Below are 9239 nucleotides of genomic sequence, written 5' to 3' on the forward strand. Positions count from 1 at the left end.
TAGGAGCTGGAGCTGGACGGGCTGGAGCTGGAGCCGGGCTGCGGATGGGGCTGGGGATGGGGCTGGAGCCGGGTTGCGGATAGGGCTGGAGCTGGAGCCGGACGGGCTGGAGCTAGAGCTGGACTGAGGATGGGGCTGGAGCCAGGCTGGAGCTAGAGCTGGACGGGCTGGAGCTAGAGCTGGACTGAGGATGGGGCTGGAGCTGGGCTGGAGCTGGAGCTGTGCCTGGAGCTGTGCCTGGAGCCGGGCTGCAGATGGGGCTGGGCTGGGGATGGAGCTGGAGCCGGGCTGGAGCTGGAGCTCCTGGACTCCCAACTCAACACTGCAAATTTATTGACAGCCTTTAAAAATATTTACTGCTCCATTTCCTCTCCCCACGGGCACCCAGGCTCTAATCTCCTTCCCCGTTTATTAGATCATTTGTCAAAGCCCATAGCTTTTCTTCTCTCTTTTCTTTTTGTCATCCCCTCCTTCCCTTCGGTGAGAGTTATTGTGCAACCAACTGGCTGGGCAGGCTAGGCTGGGAGATTAACTCTTTCCCTGCCTTCCCTTAAAAAATAAAAAAAAATTCAACAAAATGTACAGCTGATTAAGCTCCTCTGTATAGCCGGCCCCCGTTCCAGAAGGACTGCTGCAAAACATTTATGCAAGGCCAGACACACAGACTCTTATGAGAAACACGTGTTCCTCCACAGCCCCATACCCAAAGGTCCCAGCGGAGACTACTACTGATCAGAAAGGAGAGCTGCTGCAGTTCATTGGAGAGTTGTGTGGAACTGGTAAGAACATCAGAAAGGACAAAGCGGTGGTGGGTTTCGTCTGGCCGTGGAGCACGTAGTAAAATAAACAAGGCCAAGTGGATGTGACTCAGGAGACCTTGTCGCCAGGCTACCGGTGTTGACGTCGAAACTCACCAAATAATAAAATCTTCGCGGCATATTGGACAATTCAAAGTTAGCTCTGAGCTCATTCCCTGTAGCAGTCTGTGGAATCACCATTTCGCCATTTCTCGCACGTGTGTCTGAGGCTAAAAATGGAAAGTGAGGCTAATTTACTTTCCCCCAGCATGCAGCAGTGTGTTATTACCGAGGTGTACTGTGAGGAGGCGGTTGGCAACTGGGACACGTCGGCTCCAAAATGGCCGCCAAACTCTGTGTGCGATTCCTGCCACGCGCCCACAGAGTACACAGGCATGGCCACAGGTATGTCCCCGTCGCCCCGGGCAACCCCTGGGCCGGCCAAGCAGCTGTCAGAAACTCTCGGGCTCTCTCCTCACGCTAACAAGATGTGACCAGAGCCGAGCAGCCAGCAACTTGGGGGATTTGTTCCATTCACACACACACACACACACACACACACACACACACACACACACACACACACACACACACACGCACACACACACGCACACACACACGCACACACACACACACACACACCATTCTGATATATGGGCCCTTTCGGGTTTCAGCCTCAACTGCCTAGCTGAATGGGCTGTGTGGTGCAGAGTCTCTTGGTTTGTGGCTGTGGAAAAGATCATGTCAAATTGGGACTTCGTTAAATAAGTGTGGGCAGGTGCAGTGAGAGTGTTCCCTGTCCCTCTGTCTGTCACCATAGAGAGTGGTTCCCTGTCCCTCTGTCTGTCACCATAGAGAGTGGTTCCCTGGTCCACTGTCTGTCACCATAGAGAGTGGTTCCCTGTCCTTCTGTCTGTCACCATAGAGAGTGGTTCCCTGGCAAGGAAGACTAATTAAGACTAACTAAGACTACACTCTTGACTATGTCCACTGCATAGCATCATCATTAAGATCTGGACTATGTCCACTACATAGCACCATCATTAAGATCTGGACTATGTCCACTACATAGCACCATCATTAAGATCTTGACTATGTCCACTACATAGCACCATCATTAAGATCTGGACTATGTCCACTACATAGCATCATCATTAAGATCTGGACTATGTCCACTACATAGCACCATCATTAAGATCTGGACTATGTCCACTACATAGCACCATCATTAAGATCTGGACTATGTCCACTACATAGCACCATCATTAAGATCTGGACTATGTCCACTACATAGCATCATCATTAAGATCTGGACTATGTCCACTACATAGCACCATCATTAAGATCTGGACTATGTCCACTACATAGCACCATCATTAAGATCTGGACTATGTCCACTACATAGCACCATCATTAAGATCTGGACTATGTCCACTACATAGCATCATCATTAAGATCTGGACTATATCCACTACATAGCACCATCATTAAGATCTGGACTATGTCCACTACATAGCACCATCATTAAGATCTGGACTATGTCCACTACATAGCATCATCATTAAGATCTGGACTATGTCCACTACATAGCACCATCATTAAGATCTGGACTATGTCCACTACATAGCACCATCATTAAGATCTGGACTATGTCCACTGCATAGCACCATCATTAAGATCTGGACTATGTCCACTACATAGCACCATCATTAAGATCTGGACTATGTCCACTACATAGCATCATCATTAAGATCTGGACTATGTCCACTACATAGCATCATCATTAAGATCTGGACTATGTCCACTACATAGCACCATCATTAAGATCTGGACTATGTCCAATACATAGCACCATCATTAAGATCTGGACTATGTCCACTACATAGCACCATCATTAAGATCTGGACTATGTCCACTACATAGCACCATCATTAAGATCTGGACTATGTCCACTACATAGCACCATCATTAAGATCTGGACTATGTCCACTACATAGCATCATCATTAAGATCTGGACTATGTCCACTACATAGCACCATCATTAAGATCTGGACTATGTCCACTACATAGCACCATCATTAAGATCTGGACTATGTCCACTACATAGCATCATCATTAAAATCTGGACTATGTCCACTACATAGCACCATCATTAAGATCTGGACTATGTCCACTACATAGCATCATCATTAAGATCTGGACTATGTCCACTACATAGCACCATCATTAAGATCTGGACTATGTCCACTACATAGCACCATCATTAAGATCTGGACTATGTCCACTACATAGCATCATCATTAAGATCTGGACTATGTCCACTACATAGCACCATCATTAAGATCTGGACTATGTCCACTACATAGCATCATCATTAGGATCTGGACTATGTCCACTACATAGCATCATCATTAAGATATGGACTATGTCCACTACATAGCATCATCATTAAGATCTGGACTATGTCCACTACATAGCATCATCATCCTTCCACTCAAAACAGATGGATTAGAAAATTGTGTCAATGTATTTGCTTTTAAATGAAATGAGGAGATGTCAACTGTGTGAATATAGCGTTCAAATAAATACACACAGTAAGGAATGAGTGTGGTATATTTAAGCAATAATGCACAAGGGGGTGTGGTATATGGCCAACATACCACAGCTTAGAGCTGTTCTTATGCATGACGCAACACGGAGTGCCTGGATACAGCCCTTAGCCGTGGTATATTGGCCATATATCACAAACCCCTGAGGTGCCTTATTGCTATTATAAACTGGTTAGCAATGCAATTAGAGCAGTACAAATGAATGTTTTGTCATATGCGTGGTATACAGTGTGATATACCACAGCTGTCAGCCAATCAGCATTCAGGGCTTGAACTACCCTGTTTATAACAGATGTATTTTTCATGTTGGATTAGTCAATGTTTGTCCAGTGGCTTGAAAACATGATTTACTTTGTGATGCATATTTCATATATTTTTTAAATGTATTTATTATGAGTTTTTTATATACGTGTATATATATAATCAGTAAAGGAAGTGAATGTGATTCTCAAAGTAAAAAGGTTGCTTGGAACCAAAAATTGGCAGATAATATAATTTGAATATGAAAACAATGAAGCTTTGTTGAAATGTTCTTTAACTAAGAGAAACATTGACAATATCACAAAGTGTGTGTGTGTGTGTTTGTGTGTGTGTGTGTGTGTGTGTGTGTGTGTGACATACAGTTATTTGCAAGATTATATTGATTGGCTCAGGTGTATAAACAAAGGCTTACATAATCAACAGACAGGGGAAAATATGTTCAAGATCCACAAACAGTCAAAGTGATTTACTGTACACTTTGTGAAGGAAAGTGAATTTATGTCAAATGTTGTTTTCATCAAACACCAATAAACATCATGTTTATTCAAATATACCAACATGGAGTTTTCCAAAGGAACCTGAGAAAAGGTGAGTCAGAGAAAATAATTTCCTCCGACTAAAATGTATTGAAATTAGTTTGTGTTGAGTCGAAGGGCAGGTGGTTTTCAAATTCCCAATATACAAGTTAATAGAGTTGATCATTTATATAATGTTTCATGGATGTTATGACATGGTAATGACAAACTGTCAATCTCATGCCATGAGATGCATCATTAGGTGTCATGTTAAGGTTAAATGGCATACTGGAATGGGGACCGAGGTATAATGACTTGCATTATGATTGCCTGACTGTTACAGTGATGTCTTGAGTGCAGGTCAGTAGGCCCGGCCTTAGCTTTTAAGGGGCCTTGGTGAGATCTTGAGGCAAATGAAAACACAAATAATTCAACAATAACATATGATGTCATTGTGTTCTGGTCAGGAGGGCGTCATAAACACGTGCCTTTTCCCCCAGCACCACATAAACTGTAGTTCATTAACTGACAGACAGACAACTCACTGATTCAGAGGTATAAAAATGATGTCAGTCTGCATAGCTATATCGAGGTTTTCGGGCCCATGAGGAAAGCTGGGTAGGATGGCTCAGTGAAGGTAGTGTGAACCTTGTGCAGGAGCTTCGCTGTGTCCTTGGTTACGATGTAAAAGGAGAGCGAACCCCCCAGGTTATCCAGGCACGCTCCTACTCTCTGTGAAACAGTGGACACAAGGGTTTTCTCTGACTTTGTTCCGTTATGAAATACATGATAGGTATTTCTATGACACATCATAACCCATGACTTATCAGTGGTTCCCAACACCTCGTATTGACTCTCACCTTCTCAGATTCCCTTGTGTGTGAGTCCTGTATAGCATGCCTGGCTCTTCCACTCTGCCTCCCAGTAAGAATGCCCTGAAACGTCCTCTCTGCACAGGACCTGAGGATGCCCTTCCTTTGGGTGGATCTTCAATGCTGTGTCTGTCACAGTTTGGATGTCCTCAGCAAAGAAAGTATCTTTGTAGAAGGTAAGAGTGCATTTTATAAGTGTTTGAACAAAGCCTTGTCCTGAGTTACTAACCATAGATTTTGCAGTTTACAGCTTGGGTGAGTCCTTCAGGCTGTTGCTCCATAGATCCAGACAGTTTAACTCCGATAGGGGTGAACACAGGGCCAACGCCAGGTCCTCACAGCAGTCCTCAGTAAGATGGCAGTCTCCAAACCTGGAAAGAGAGGTGGAGAGAGGATAGATAGGGGGAGGAGAGAGCGAGACAGGCAGAGAGAGAGTGGGAATGACAGAGAGTAACAATCAGAGACAGGGGGGACAGTGAAAGAGAATGGAGAGAGGATGGAAAATAAAGATAAGTAAATGGAAAAGTAGGTGAGGAGGGGGAGAGAGAAAGTAGGTGAGGAGGGGGAGAGAGAAAGTAGGTGGGGAGGGGGAGAGAGAAAGTAGGTGGGGAGGGGGAGAGAGAAAGTAGGTGGGGAGGGGGAGAGAGAAAGTAGGTGGGGAGGGGGAGAGAGAAAGTAGGTGGGGAGGGGAAGAGAGAAAGTAGGTGGGGAGGGGAAGAGAGAAAGTAGGTGGGGAGGGGAAGAGAGAAAGTAGGTGAGGAGGGGGAGAGAGAAAGTAGGTGGGGAGGGGGAGAGAGAAAGTAGGTGAGGAGGGGGAGAGAGAAAGTAGGTGGGGAGGGGGAGAGAGAAAGTAGGTGAGGAGGGGGAGAGAGAAAGTAGGTGAGGAGGGGAAGAGAGAAAGTAGGTGGGGAGGGGAAAAGAGAAAGTAGGTGGGGAGGGGAAGAGAGAAAGTAGGTGGGGAGGGGAAGAGAGAAAGTAGGTGGGGAGGGGAAGAGAGAAAGTAGGTGGGGAGGGGAAGAGAGAAAGTAGGTGAGGAGGGGAAGAGAGAAAGTAGGTGGGGAGGGGCAGAGAGAAAGTAGGTGAGGAGGGGAAGAGAGAAAGTAGGTGAGGAGGGGGAGAGAGAAAGTAGGTGAGGAAGGGAAGAGAGAAAGTAGGTGAGGAAGGGGAGAGAGAAAGTAGGTGGGGAGGGGAAGAGAGAAAGTAGGTGAGGAGGGGAAGAGAGAAAGTAGGTGGGGAGGGGAAGAGAGAAAGTAGGTGGGGAGGGGAAGAGAGAAAGTAGGTGGGGAGGAGAGAGAAGTAGGTGAGGAAGGGGAAGAGAGAAAGTAGGTGGGGAGGGGGAGAGGAAAGTAGGTGGGGAGGGGAAGAGAGAAAGTAGGTGAGGAGGGGAAGAGAGAAAGTAGGTGAGGAGGGGAGAGAGAAGTATGGTAGTGAAAAAAATAGGTGGAGAAGGTGGGGAGGGGGAGAGAGAAAGTAGGTGGGAGGGGAAGAGAGAAGTAGGTGGAAATGAAGGAAAGGTTGGGGTGGTTGGTTGTGTTGTGGGGGGAGGTTGTTTGTAGGTGGTTGGGTTGTTTTGGTGGGAGGGGGAGAGAAGTAGGTGGGAGGGGGAGAGAAAGTGGTGGGGAGGGGGTTGGTGTAGGTGGGGAGGAGGGTTTGTGGAGGTTTGTGGTGTGGGTGGTGTTTGTTGGGGGTGGGGGTTTGTAGGTGGGGAGGGGTTGGAGGGGTTTGAAGAGAGAGTGGGAGTAGGTGGAGGGGGAGAGGATAGGTGAGGAAGGGAGAAAAAGTAGGTGGGGAGGGGCAGAGAGAAAGCGAGAGGCAGATGAGGAGAGAGATAGAGGGAGGGAGAGGGAGGTTTTTACAAGAATGTAAGAACAAGTCGTTCTACAGAAACATCTAAACACACACACACACCACTCCATACAGAGCATTGTGTTATTCCCTGGGTTACCTCATAATTTGTAAAGCACAGTGTGTACCCGCCAGTGCTTTGCAAAGACACTGGACTCCCGAGTCTCTCAGGTCGTTGGAGCTCAGGGCCAGCTCCCTCAGTGGTGAGTCTGTAGAGTAGAGCGTGAGAGCCGCAGCCACAGCCCCACACACCTCCTCAGAGACGCCGCAGGACGCCATGCTTTCAACAAGACAAAGGCACCTCCATTTTAGATTACTCATTGGGTACATCATAGGCAAATGTCATTAGTGGTTTTCATCTGCATCGGATACACCATATACACAACTGATGTACAGTTGCTCACAAACATGAGAAAGACACTTTTGAGGTGGTACAGGTGGGGGCATAACAAACTAACAATGTAGAGGTTCCTCATTGGCTCCATATCTTCCCTCTGTAAAGGCACCAAGTTCAACTACTTTACAGTATACAGTGAAATCTGCAGAATTGCATACAGAGCCAATGTCAAAGGAACTCACCGGAGTGTCTGCAATTTGCAATGAGGAGTCATCAACCCATTAAAAAATCACTTCATCTCCAGAATCCCGCAGGTTGTTGTCACTGACATTCAAGTGCTCCAGCTTTGTTTTGATCTGATCACTGAGGCCATACCTTCACAAGCCTTCTCAGTTAGACGACACATCTCCAGTCTTCAGAGATTAGAGATGAGGGAAAAGATAGAGAATTTGAAGCGACAGTGTACATCCAAACAGTGAGTATAATTCACCTTAGCACTGTATGTAAAAACTCTCTCTCTCTCTGCACCCTATGCAGCTCTCATTCGCTATTTATCTTAATCCCCTCTTTCACTGTCACACTTGTTCAGGAAACTGTTTATCATGAAGGATCAACAGTGGACTCACCTTAGTGTCTGTAGTATACAACTTTTATGCACTTTTAGGAAGTGCAATCATCAAACCACATTCATTCAAGTGAAATTACTCGCATAACTTTCTTGTATAACTTGATGAGTGGCAAGAGCCTTGAGTGGCCATCTAAGTGCGCATTGTAGGCTTTCAAATCGAAGACCTCCAAAGTACTATCTGATACAGGGCTAAGACAGGGCTAAGCATTGTGGAGCCATTAGTTCCCTCTTTGAGTTCAAGGTGGTTAGAACCTCTTCCTGTAGAGCATTTGTCATGCAGCTCAGCCAGACAGTGAAACAAATTGATGTATCTCTCTGGAGCTAAATTTGCATTGCTTTTGTGCATAACATGCCCGCATCCCTTTGGGAGGGTATCTTCACAGATCTTGTGCTTGATGTGCTAAATTGTTTCCATGATGTGGTTGTTGGTCTCCTCGATGCTGTCAAAATTCCCATCCACTGTTGTCCAGAGGCTCTTCAAGAGAGTTTGGTTGCTCTCACCTGAGAATCCAAGTAGAAAGTAGACAAAAAGGACCAAGTGTCCTTTCTCGCTCACCAAGGACTTGTCCACCGCATTTCTGAGTAAGCCTGACAGTGTTGTGAACACATTGCAACTTTCATGCTTCTCATGATTTGTTCCCTGAATCTTTCTGAACTTGAAGCTCACTTTTTCATACTCGGAAATTACATGACCTGGAAAATAGGTATACTTTTCATCATCAAATTCCTCTTTTTCACCAATTGTCATTGGCAACCCAGGAGGTACCTGCTTTGAATATCTTAGTTGGATACTTTCTGCTGGGCTAAGAAGGCTCTGATTGGTCTTGACAAATGTTCTGAACACATGCAAAGCAGCAGATAGTTCCTGAATGCTGAGATGCACAAAACAGAACATCTGCTCGTCATACAGACCTGACTCAACCTTGATGATATCGGTGCACAATCCAGAACATACTGAGGCTGTGTCCACATCAATGCCACAAGCTCTGATGTTATCTTCATAGAACAGGAGTCCACCACTCTCCAGTTGATGGAAGGCAAGCTCTCCAAGTTTAAGAAGGAGTGCTTTGTCATCTTCTGAGAGCATTTTGGGGTTTCTCTGATCTCTACCATGGTACTTCTCATTCTTTACACTGGTAAGAATGAGAAGGAAGTGGATGTACATTTCGAGTCTTGGGGATATCTGTCTCTGTTCCAGTGTTTGACATAATTTGTTTAAGGACAATGGCTCAGATCCAACAGAAGATGGGTATGTGTCACATGATGTGCAGACTTCGAGATGACTTGATATGGGTGATGATCTTGGTTGCCACCTTTTGGTCACGGACGGCTTTTATGAAGTAAGGCCTTATCTCTGTGAACCGATCAATATGC

The sequence above is a fragment of the Oncorhynchus mykiss genome, chromosome 7 (assembly GCF_057628025.1).
Source record: "Oncorhynchus mykiss isolate SJ-2025 chromosome 7, ASM5762802v1, whole genome shotgun sequence".
Classification (NCBI taxonomy): Eukaryota; Metazoa; Chordata; class Actinopteri; order Salmoniformes; family Salmonidae; genus Oncorhynchus; species Oncorhynchus mykiss.